This window comes from Stenella coeruleoalba (genome assembly GCF_951394435.1).
Source record: "Stenella coeruleoalba genome assembly, chromosome: 2".
Lineage (NCBI taxonomy): Eukaryota > Metazoa > Chordata > Mammalia > Artiodactyla > Delphinidae > Stenella > Stenella coeruleoalba.
Window position 1 is genome coordinate 144,666,128 of NC_137147.1, and position 12,429 is coordinate 144,678,556.

The 12,429-nt window shown below is 41.0% G+C and overlaps 1 protein-coding gene across 3 annotated transcripts in view; it reads right to left on the minus strand.

Moving 5' to 3' along the window:
* The window catches only part of TLN2 (talin 2), a 450,537-nt gene that overhangs the window by 250,467 nt on the left and 187,641 nt on the right, over positions 1–12,429 (minus strand). For all 3 annotated transcript variants that reach the window (XM_079912034.1, XM_079912031.1, XM_079912032.1), the window contains exon 3: positions 9,143–9,218. The gene's annotated coding sequence lies outside the window, so the exon portion shown is untranslated. The remainder of the gene's footprint in view (positions 1–9,142; positions 9,219–12,429) is intronic.

The following is a 12,429-nucleotide window of genomic DNA, read 5'->3' on the forward strand; positions in this document are numbered from 1 at the left end:
CGCCCCCCAGCTGTGACATCAAGAATTGTCTCTAGATGGTGCCAAATGAAGGCAGAAAAGGATCACGGCCACTGGAGAATCTCTGCTGTCAAGGACAAACAACACAGTTTCTTAAATAAATCACAAGGGGTGGGGCAGGGGTGGGGGGAGATGGAAGGGTAACCTATAAATTAAAAGGGGATTAGAAACATGTCAATCAATCGTAATGTATAAACCTTATTTGGATCCTGATTCAAAGAAATTTTTAAAAAAAGACAGTTGAGGCAATTTAAACATTAATTTGATATTTAATGATATTAAGGAAGTATTGGTAATTTTCATGTTTTTGGCGTGATACAGTTTCATAGATTTGTTTTTAAGTCCTATCTTTTAGGGACATATACTGAAATACTGACAGGAAAAAAATAAAGTGGCAAAGACGTGCTTCGAAGTAACTGGTGAGAGACAGGAGGTATATGTCATGTAAGACCAGATAAGAATTAATCATCATTGAATGAGAGTGACGGGCACATAGTTCACTATACAGTTTCTCTTCACTTTTGGATAGGTTTGGAAGTTTCCATAATAAAAAGGTATGAGTAAATCAATCTGGCAGGCAATTCCGTTCCCATTCCCCTCAGTGAGCACATAAGCCCCAGAATGACCAGGGGAGGGATGTAAGAATTTACAGTTCCCTGGGCTTGTTCAGTTTCTAAATGCCCCTTGGGGTCCAATCTGGATGCTCAGAGTAATTCTATTGTTTACAACACGCCCTTAAACACAGGAGCCAACTACTTAGCTGCAAGCTCTTCCAATACTGGGAGAAAAGCCTGCAAGCTGTGTTGGACTGACCGGGCCCTAGGATTCTGGTGTCTAAGGTGGCATCTTCCCAATGGATGTCCTAGAGTAAGTTAGCCTATGAAGGATTTTTGCCTTGAATGCTGAGTGCAAAGCTGGCCCCCACGTAAGGTGTCAAATTTTACGCATCCTGGAAGGAGCCCAAGCTCTGTGAGCTGCCCGGCCCACCTCAGACTTTCATTCTAGGTGAGAGAAAATAAATTTCTCTCTTGTTTAACCCACCGCAGTTTATAGTCTTTTCCACTATGCGCAGCAAAACACCAGTTAACCCAGAAATAAATTCTCCTTTCTCTTGGAAGCCTACTCTACCCTACGAGAGATAGCTACTTCTTTCTCTGAACTGACTCTCTTTTCCTGCACATTTGTCACAGATGCCTCTTCATTTCGTTCTTCCCAGAAACCTGCAGCCCAAACATGACAATGTCATTATATGCTCCAGGGCCAATTTTTATTTCTGTCCTTCCTAGTTCAGCGTATTGAAAGCATTTCCTCTGAATGCAAGTTTCTGTGAACAGTGACCACCAGGGAGGACGAGAGCCTCACTCCACACAGCTTGTCCCCCAGGCCTGCGTTAAACTCTCCAAAGGGACAGCAAAAGGAACCGAGAATCCTGTGTGACCCAGATGCCTGGAGCCGAAAGTTGTCCTGCAGTGGACATTGAGTCATTCTTTACTCCTCAGAGGTAAACAAACGGAAGACTGATATAACATACTTGGGGAATGTTTAGAATCAGGTAGTAAAAAAGACTTCTTGAATGTCACTTATTTCCTTCTCTTGATGAAGGGGTGGGTTCTATCCCAGTCCTCTAGAAACTACGTTTCTAGGCATGGAATAAAACTTTGACCAAGATTTCAATTGTCCCAGCAGATTTTTTTTCCCCAAAAACCACCTTCGCCCAAGTATCATTTGACTATACAACTGCGAAGATCAGTGATCTTTGTCTAATGGAACCAAAATTGTCTCATACAGATTACAACTCTGCTTAGCACTCTTTCCAACCCTGACAGTCAATCAATCGATAGAAAAATAACAAATTGCAAAGTCAGAGTTAACCACTGCAAGACGGTGGTAGGGTAATCTTGGACTGCGTATCACTATCTAATTTAAATGTGGAAATTCACCTTTGGTCATCACTGCAACAAGGTAAATTTTGACCCCCATCCATTCAGTCTCGATTTCACTAAGCTCAGATATCTCCTCTATAAATAAACGAGGCACAGCTCTAAAGACATCCCTTTCGTTCAATACTTATCTGGGGGCATAGATATAATAGGTCAAGATGTTTGGAGAATAAGCCTGCACTGAGTAGCCCATGTCAGTGCCATCACCTTGACCTAACAGAGGGAACAGGGAGGAACTCCATCCACAGCCACCGACACCTCAATGGGCTATGACATAGAAAGCAGACGACCAGCTCCGTGGTTGACGGTAGACAGACTGCTGGTTCCACTGATCAGGCTTCACCTGGGGTCTGCTTACCGAGGAAAAGCAAGCAGCCCAGAGAAGGGAGAATGCCAACACTGTGTGAGGGACCCAGCTGCCATCTATCTGGTCATTATCATAATAGTCATTCACTAAATACAGTTATACCAGAAGATTTATGAAGACCACGGCATTCTGAGAGAAAATAAAGTGTGTTCAAAGTACAACGTGATTGTCTTTCCAATCTTTCTAAAACATACCTTTTATTAAGACAATCAAGCGCACCTGACTCACAGACATATACTTGAGGCTCTAAGAAAACCCTTAGATCAACAACCACTGTTGACAAAGCACACTTCCAGTTTACCAGCAGGATTGAGCATGAAGCCCTCTTTCTCACTCCAAATTCACAAAGAGAACGTTAAGTAGGGAAGCGCATTCCCATTTCCAGTCATTCTGCATAAGGAGCCCCTGGCCACACAATGCACCCACAAGGGTTAGGCTGGAAAGTAAAGCAGAGCTGGTTTTCCTAGAGCAGCAGGATTTTCTGGAGGGAAGACAGAGGTTTGTTGAAGAAAGCATGCAAGACATCACAGAGACAAGTCTTTTCTAACCTATAAAACTACAGCTGGCCCCATGCCCCTAGCCTGTGCCAGGACCTAAGAAGCCCTTCCCAGTGGAGACCTTGGAGGTCTTTCATTCACAGTCTCAACTTCATGGTATACGAAATGTCAAGGGGAACATCTGTTCCATGGGGCTGATGTGAGGATTTCCACAGACACCAGGCCTCTAGTACCGAGGTGCCTGACACTTCAGCTCCTCATTAAATGGTGGCTAATGACAAAGCCCAGGCTACTGCCCGTTCAGAGACACCAGAGCCTGAAACTACTTTTCCAACAGCAGTCACAAACTTCTCCTGGCCATCAGCACCAGCGTAGAGGCAGGCGGCACACAGAGAGATCTGTGCTGGCTGAGGAGTGGGGGGGTCTGTGTGAGTGAGATCTCCAAAAATAAAGTGGGTTCCCAGGAGGGATGGGAAGGCAGGGTCTTGGAAAGAAACTTGAGGCTGCATTCAAGACAGCTGGTGTCGTGTGAAAGGGAGAACCCACTCACACGTGCTCCGTGGAGGGGTCTAGGTATGAGGACGTCAGGCTTAGAGAGGAAGGAATATAACCCCACCACGTAATCTGGCTGCCATGGGAACAGCAGCCACCTAATTATAACAGAGTAAAGGCTGCTTCTTGGTTTTAACATTCGGAATTGAGTTATAGGTAAATCACGGAAGCCCTTACTGGGATTAAAGAACAGAAGAGAATTATTACCAACTCCAAGCATATAAAATTCAAAGGTACAGCTGCCCAAAATGGAAAGGTTGGGTGGGGGAGGATGGCAGACAAGAAATAGTGCCTCTAGGAGACAGAATAAGAATAGAAGAGGCTGCATGTGTCATCCGAGGGTACAGAGGGAGGATTAAAAGCATGAATCAGACGTAGGGAGGAAGGGAGATGGGGATGGTCAGAGCGAGCTAATGGCGATCACAAGACACCAAAGAACTGCTTTTAAAACTGATAAAGGGAGAAATGGTGCTGTAAGCATAATGTTTATACATGTGGAAATCACCAAAAAGGCAGCAGAAATGATCCACAGGGGGAAAAAAGTGGTTGCTTCTAAGAAGTAAGGCTAGTAAGGGAAGGAAGAGAGAGTGTAAGATACTTGTTCCTTTCCATTAGAAGCTTTTCTGTAGCATTTTCTATTTTTAGCCATTTGTATGCATTACTTTATTTTTTATTTTTTATTTATTTATTTTTTTTTGGTTAATGAAAGATCCTCTATAAGGCCATTGTTTAGATCACAGCAGTAGGATTTTTCTCAGCTTCTACTGGGCCTGATAGTGGTATGTGGAGAAGACTGCAGCTGGCCTCACAGTGTGTTTACTTTATTTTAATCTTAGTAAAGTCATGTTTAAACTCTACAAGTGCACAAGTCATTTTACAGTTCTGGAAAGCTGTCCAATTCCGGACAGCTTGTTGTAAACGGAATAGAAAGGCTCTGATGGTCATTTTAGATCTTCAGAATATGGGGCTTCACAGCTAAAAAAAAGAGTCATTTTTCAAGACACATATTCTATAGGCACAAGTATTCCAGAGCCTTTGAGTCCATGAAATCCAATCAATTCTTACACAGCAAAGGCTCAAATCTTGAGTTCTCCAGGAGTGCTTTTTAACTTTGAAAGAAATTAACTGATGAGCATAATTAGACAAAGAGCTTAAGAAACAGCACATTCTACAACACCCATGGATTAAATTTAATTACGAAAAACAATCTGGAAGTGGTTATTGTTGTTGTTCTGAAACATTTACCGAGTACAGACTGCAGAGGAAGGACCCCAGCACATGTCTGGAAACCCTGATCAGTGAGATGGTGCTAATTAGGACTCCCAGCCACTCAGGGAGCCCACAGCGGGTGGCAAGTGGCAATGCCTACAGTCGACAAGCAGAGTAACCTAGGGAATCCAGCTAATGGAGGATGGCAGGAAGACAAAAGTGCATAACAGATTACATTTTTAATGAAGAAAAGCAAGCACAGGAACAACTTATCTTTTCTGACATCATATAACATTTAAGTTACAGATACAGAGTAACAAATAGCTATGTAGATCCTGCCTTGAATTTTACAGATTCAATACCCTCCCTAAACAACACTGGGAACTAAAAATTCCCAGAGGGCCAAAAATAATGTTTTTCATTTAAAATCGGTTTTGAAATATTTTTCTTACCAGCCTGCAGGGAAAATGGAGATAAGTTCACATTATTGCATCTATGATCAAATCTGGAATATACCATGAGTCATTAAGTTAAACACTAAACAAATCGTTTATCATATGCTCCCCTCCATCAGTCTCTCTCATCTCCCTCACATGCTTACAATGCTTTAAAGCATCATGTTTATTCCTGAGAAGCATGGCTGTCTCACATTCTTAATTGCTCATCCCTACAACATCTCACCCAGTATGGTCCGGCCTTCTGAGAGGCTCAGAACGTGACTGATTGATTACATTGTTCATTTCTTTAAATTTTATTCAGACTTGGACTCGCCCAGATCCCTTAAAGCAATTCTACTTCCTCTAGTTTATGTCAAAATAAAAGTTCCTCGAGCATTTATTCATGACTTTAGGCACTTCCAGAAACGTCAACATTTCAGATCATCTCTCATATTCCTATACATTTAAGACAAATGTTTCTGTTGTTGTCATCATTGTTGTTTGATATAGCTTTTCCAAAAACAAACAAAAAGGCAGTGAAATAAATATCCCTAGGGTGGAAGCAACCCAACTGAAGCATACAAATCAGGCAGTAAACGGAGTGTTGGCAGCAAAGGCAACCATAAACAAGATGAAAAGACAGCCCTCTGAATGGGAGAAGATATTTGCAAATGAAGCAAGTGACAAAGGGTTAATCTCCAAAGTATGCAAGCAGCTTATGCAGCTCAATATCAAAAAAAACAAACAATCCAATCCAACAATGGGCAGAAGACCTAAATAGACATTTCTCCAAAGAAGATATACAGACTGCCAACAAACACATGAAAGATTGCTCAACATCACTAATCATTAGAGAAATGCAAATCAAAACTACAATGAGATATCATCTCACAACAGTCAGAATGGCCATCACCAAAAAATCTACAAACAATAAATGCTGGAGAGGGTGTGGAGAAAAGGCAACCCTCTTGCACTGTTGGTGGGAATGTAAATTGATACAGCCACTATGGAGAACAGTATGGAGGTTCCTTAGAAAACTAAAAACAGAACTACCATATGACCCAGCAATCCCACTACTGGGCATATACCCTGAGAAAACCATAATTCAAAGAGAGTCATGTACCAAAATGTTCATTGCATCTTTATTTACAATAGCCCGGAGATGGAAACAACCTAAGTGTCCATCATCGGATGAATGGATAAAGAAGATGTGGCACATATATACAATGGAACATTACTCAGCCATAAAAAGAAACGAAATTGAGTTATTTGTAGTGAGGTGGATGGACCTAGAGTCTGTCATACAGAGTGAAGTAAGTCAGAAAGACAAAAACAAATACCGTATGCTAATACATATATATGGAATCTTAAAAAAAAAAAAAACGGTCATGAAGAACCTAGGGGCAGGACAGGAATAAAGACGCAGACCTACTAGAGAATGGACTTGAGGACATGGGGAGGGGGAAGGGTAAGCTGGGACAAAGTGAGAGAGTGGCATGGACATATATACACTAACAAATGTAAAATAGATAGCTAGTGGGAAGCAGCCGCATAGCACAGGGAGATCAGCTAGGTGCTCTGTGACCGCCTGGAGGGGTGGGATAGGGAGGGTGGGAGGGAGACGCAAGAGGGAGGAGATATGGGGATATATGTATACATATAGCTGATTCACTTTGTTATACAGCAGAAACTAACACACCATTGTAAAGCAATTATACTCCAATAAAGATGTTTTTAAAAAAATACGTGGAAATATGAGTAAAGAGGAAATTATACTTTGGGAATACAATATGAAATTGTGTTAAAAAAAAAAAAGTGTTGGGTTGACAGAAGGGAAAACAACTGGTAAGTCTGTCAAATTTCATTTAAGTTTCCCAGAAAATAGGAATGTTAGAACACAGGAAAGCCAGACATCACTGAGGGAGGAGTTCAAAAGGACTGAACCACCATGCTGCAATCAACAAAGACCATGGTTAACTTCACAGAACTTTTGAAGCAGGCAGGGTTAGGCAGGCATCTTAAACTATGTGGGACGGTTGGCTCCTCCTTCCTCACGGTATTTCACTGTCCTAATAATTCAGTCCATTATTGCCTCTGTCCTCTACCCATCCTACCCCTCCAACACATCCCCACACTCCAAGGAGAAGTAAACAGGAAGCATACTCATCCATTCTCTATAGACCCATGTTATAAGAATACACTTGGTATGCTGTTTTTGGATCTGAAATCTGAAATCTGTGGGAAAGGTATACATCTGACGTGTTTTTGCTGTCCACTGTGTCTAGGCCCTTTAGCTAGACTGGTCCACATAGTGCTGTCTGCAGATCCTCAAAAGACAACGTCCATGCCCAGACATCCAGAAGATTCCAGGGCAGGACACCTCCTTTACTCTTTCCTATCCTGTATATATCTGATCCCACTGCCCTCAGCTCATAACTCTCGACCATGTACTTGACCCCTACCCATCTCTGCACTCCTCACACTTGGCATTTGCAATTGTGTCCAGAGTTAGACATTCAGCCCTTCTCACCCCTAGCTCTCAGCATCCCCACATGGCAGACAGACACTAAGCTGCCAAACACCACCTGGCCAGAGGCTGACCACAGTGGTATGAAGGGAGGATTCTGTATGTTTTTAACAGACAGCTCAACACACTGTCAAGTTTCATTTTTACACTGACTGCAAGGTGGCTCACAGCTAAATTTAACGCTCACACGGATGAGCCATTTTTATTTGGGTTTTCCAGCATAACAATCCCTTGTCTTTTGTTTGACTTCTGACTTCTCTGTGTTCAACCATGCCAGCTGTCACAGTATTTTCTGGAAATAACCAATGTATAACTAGAGTATATTTCTTTCCTGCTTCGGAGGAATGACACAGTTTTAGAGGTAGAGGAGCCCTTATCAGTCATGCACCCCAGTATTTCCCAAACACCAGTCCCCAGGCCAGCGCTAGCTCATGGCTAACAGTTCAGTGGTCACCAGAGCAACAAAAGGAAGGAAATGAAGAGTTTTTCACAACACTAAACACATACAATCGAAAGACAAATTCACGACATTCTTACATTTTTAGTACTGAAATGTTTCTTCTTACGTGAAATGATGTTAGTACATGGTAGTTATTAGGCTGGCCAAAAAGTTCGTTCCGGTTTTTCTGTAAGATGTTACGGAAAAACCGGAACGAACTTTTTGGCCAACCTTTTTTAAAAAAAATTCTTTATGAAAAATCCTAAACACAAAATAGAGAGATTACCATATAAATAGAGAATTCTCATGCACTATCCAGCTTTAACAATTACCAACTTTGTTTACGTACAGCCCAAAATATCTAGTAAAATACTGGTCCTAAATGTTTTATCTCTATTCCACAAAACCTAAAAGTGTGGGAATGACATGGCTGGGCCAACCTCTTACATTTTACAGATAAGGACTTGGAGACTGGCAGAGATTAACCTGTCCCCACTTGCACAGCTGGTCAAGAACAGAACTGATACGTCTGGTGCGCCATGATATGGTTTTGGAGGGTAGGAGCATGAACCAATTCTTTTTAACCTGTCAGACTTTAACTGAGGCACAGCCAAGACCTGCAGAAGAGCGCCTTTTGTCTCTGCCCAGGGCACTTCACACACACTGCTTGGGTGCAGGTAGCCACAACCAGGACAACCAGACGGGGCAAACCAATAATCTGTAACCAAAGTTTACTTCATCTCACACTTTAGCAATTGTGTATCATCCCTGGAGAGCTCCAGGAACTACCAAATGGTTTTAGGACAAAGATTACCGGAAGTTTCTACATTAATTCCTCATCTAGCACTTCCCTCCCCACCCCAAAAATTATGAGGCAAACATATGGAATGAATGAGAATTCACGCAATAAGGTAAAAAACAGCTACTCATCCCCTCTTCTAGGCCCTCCCCTCCCTCCCCCACCAAACGACCAGGTGGAAAAAATCACACAGCGATGGAAGTAATAACACCAGGCAGCTACACTCCTGTCTCACAGAACTGTGGTAAAAAAATCAAACAAGACAGTATGAAGTGACAATGTTTTAACGCTCTGTAAAACTTTACCAATGCAAGAGGGTGGCCAATGGATAATAAAGTATTTTTTTAAAGGACTCACCTAAATTGTCAGTTTATGTAGAGTCGATTTCCCTGAAGATATCCTGAAGCATCTGAGAAGACTTCAGCAGTGATACCTAAAACAATAATAAAAATCATCAGAATCAAGTAATGTTACACATATCAGTTTAAAAAAAAAAAAATCTCAATCTATACATTTGGTCATTTCCCTCACACTAAGCGTGAAAGGAAATAACTCAGGAAACAATGAATTTCCGCTGCAACACATGGGCTGGGAATTTTCTTCACCAACAGGGAATTGAGGTCCCAAGACACTTATTTTGAAAACCAAAATTATGTTACAGTTGAAGCAAAACCACATTATTCTCTTCCCTGTGATAGGAATGCTTAAAGGCTTTGAATTTAAACAAAGCTGAAATATATACATCCTCCTTCCTGCCCCCACCTATATTTAAAACAAAAAATCACTGGCACTGCACTCTGATTCTTTCTAAAAATCAGCATCCATGAGCTCTTGTCTTATTCACTTTTTTCCTCCTTAGTTGCTATAACCCATCAGTGAAGTGGTCCCTTCTTGTTTCAACTGTTCCCATCTCGTTCACAGTTTTCTGAGGCACTGATAACTAAGCATTTAGCAGCTTATTCATGAAAACCCAATTTGAAGCAGAGAAGCACCATAATTGTAGAAGCAAACAAAATGGGCCAGCCACAACTAAACAATGGTCTGACTAACAACATATATATGAACCAATGAAACAATAAACACAAGCTATAGAACCAAGTATTCATATGAAACAGACCAAGTACATGTAATCTAATCTGGGTAGGTATGTGAGACTAGTTAATAAATGATGATGGTTAGCTATTTAGGAGGAGGGGAAAATCTAGCACTCTCTCTCTACTTAAAGAGAATAAACTCAAAATAGAATCAAATGAGTACTAGAAAAATATACAGATGAATAGTTTTATAATACAGAAATAGGAAAGGCCTTTTTAAACATGACATCAAAATGTGAAACTCAAGGACTGAGACATTTGGCTGACAACATTTTTAAAATCTCAAATACACGAAAGGCAAAAACAAATCAAAAATAAAAACAAAGAACAAACAAATCTAGACACTTTGGTCAAAAGATAAAATAAGAAACTAAGTAGAATATTCATACAAAAGACATATGAAAGGTTGCTATCCTTATGCGAAAATGTCTTATAAGTGAGTAAGGGGCTTCCCTGATGGTGCAGTGGTTGAGAGTCCGCCTGCCGATGCAGGGGACACGGGTTCGTGCCCCGGTCCGGGAAGATCCCACATGCCGCGGAGCGGCTGGGCCCATGAGCCACGGCCGCAGAGCCTGCGCGTCCGGAGCCTGTGCTCCGCAACGGGAGAGGCCACAACAGTGAGAGGCCCGTGTACCGCAAAAAAAAAAAAAAAAAAAAAAAGTGAGTAAGGAAATTAATACTCTACCTCAAAACGGACAAAGCAAATTAATGAACTTCCCACGAGAATAGAATAGTAATAAACATATGAAAAGATACTCAACTATACTAACAATGGAAAAATACAACTTTAGAAAACCTAGCTCTTATTTTTTACCTATCAGGTTGGTAACAATGCCCAGACTGACAGTAACTGTTGTTATGGGCCTAGCTCGTGATGTAGCTCTTTGGCAACTATGTCAGCATGTAAAATGCCACACACTGTGATACAGCAATCCTTCTCTCAGAATTTACTCAAAGTAGATTATTGTGAAAGTGGAAAAATGGATAGACATAGCATGTTTATAATCATTGGGGGCAGGGAGTGGGGAGTAAATATCCTAAAGGTCCACCAATAGATGAGGTCAAGTAAACAAGTTTTTATTAATATTTACTGATTATGAGAATATCATACCAGTGAGTAAAACAGGTAAATGAATAAAACAGGTAAATAACCTGTTTTACCTGTGAATAAAACAGGTAAATGACCACACAAAGTATGATATCATTTCTGCGTGTGCACGTCTGTTGCTGGATGTCCTTATACATGCCTAGAAGGATGTTTGTTAAGATAGTTATGGCTGCCCTTGGCTATCCAAATTTTTAAAAATTTTTTGCTTTTTTTGTACTGTTTGAATTTCATATAACGAGCATGAATTATTTTTCCAAAGAACACAGTGGAGCTGCTTTTTAATCCCATGCTGGAGTGTAAAGTAACACACTGCATGGATTTCTACTTCCCTTCTGTCACCTTCTCTCTCCTCCTTTAGTGACATTTGTGTCACACGTGTGCTCACTGTGAACACTGATTAGAGAGGTCCCTTCCTCCTCTCTGGTTCCTGTTCATTCCTGAGGGCCCCTTCGTCCTTGCCTTTAAGTTCCTAAGACACACCTGTATCCTTATTATAAATCTCTTTTTTTTTTACTTAAGCTAGCTCAAGTGAGTTTGTTATTTGTGACCAAAGGCACAGCATGTAATACAGTGTTGCTTTTTATTTTCCACCTTCTCAATCATCCCACTCCATCTGAAAACACAACAGTAAATCTTGTAATCACATGAATGAAGATTTATCGTATACAATGTCATGTATTATTTATGACCTACAGCGAAGGAACTGAAGCAAGTAGCTCAGAACTAGTACAACGAAGGCAAAAATAGGATTTCAAGAGGCAGGGGGGTTTGTTCCTGACTTATATGAGAACTGATGAAAAGGCTATTTGAATAAAAATAAAAACAAAAGGGACATATTTGTCCAGATGGGCCACTTCTATGGTAAAAATAGTCTCCATTATCATGTTTTAACCACTTTGCAGATTTATTTTTATTGGGTTATATTTCTATATGAAGAGCTTTTTTTATTCTACTTAAGACTTGAAAATATCGAAATGTATTCCCATAATGGGCCCATTATGTTCAATTTATCTCCAGCAAACAAATTTACTTTTCTCCTTGCCCTATTTTTAAAGGTTCAGAAGTCCCGTATTAATACACGAATCCTCATAATACCATAATTACAAACCTGGCTAAAAAGCCACAAATATACAAATCCCTTTCAGAGGTGTGTTGGATGTCAAATACAAATCTAATGAATCTCCCTTCATCTCCTGAAGGCTCCTTCTCCCCCCAAAAAATTTCCCTAGAAGGTAGAAAGAGGACAAAAACCACTATCCAGTTTTAAAGATGAACAATCTAAGACCTAACTAAGTATCTGTGCCTCCAGGGCATAACTCAAACCCACAGGCCACCCAGTGCCAGCTGCTGGCCTCTGTTCTGAGCCCTCCTCAGGGCAGGGGCACCTTTCTAAATAGATAGAAAGGGGAGCCAGGTAAATCCACATTTGAGGCTGAGATGCA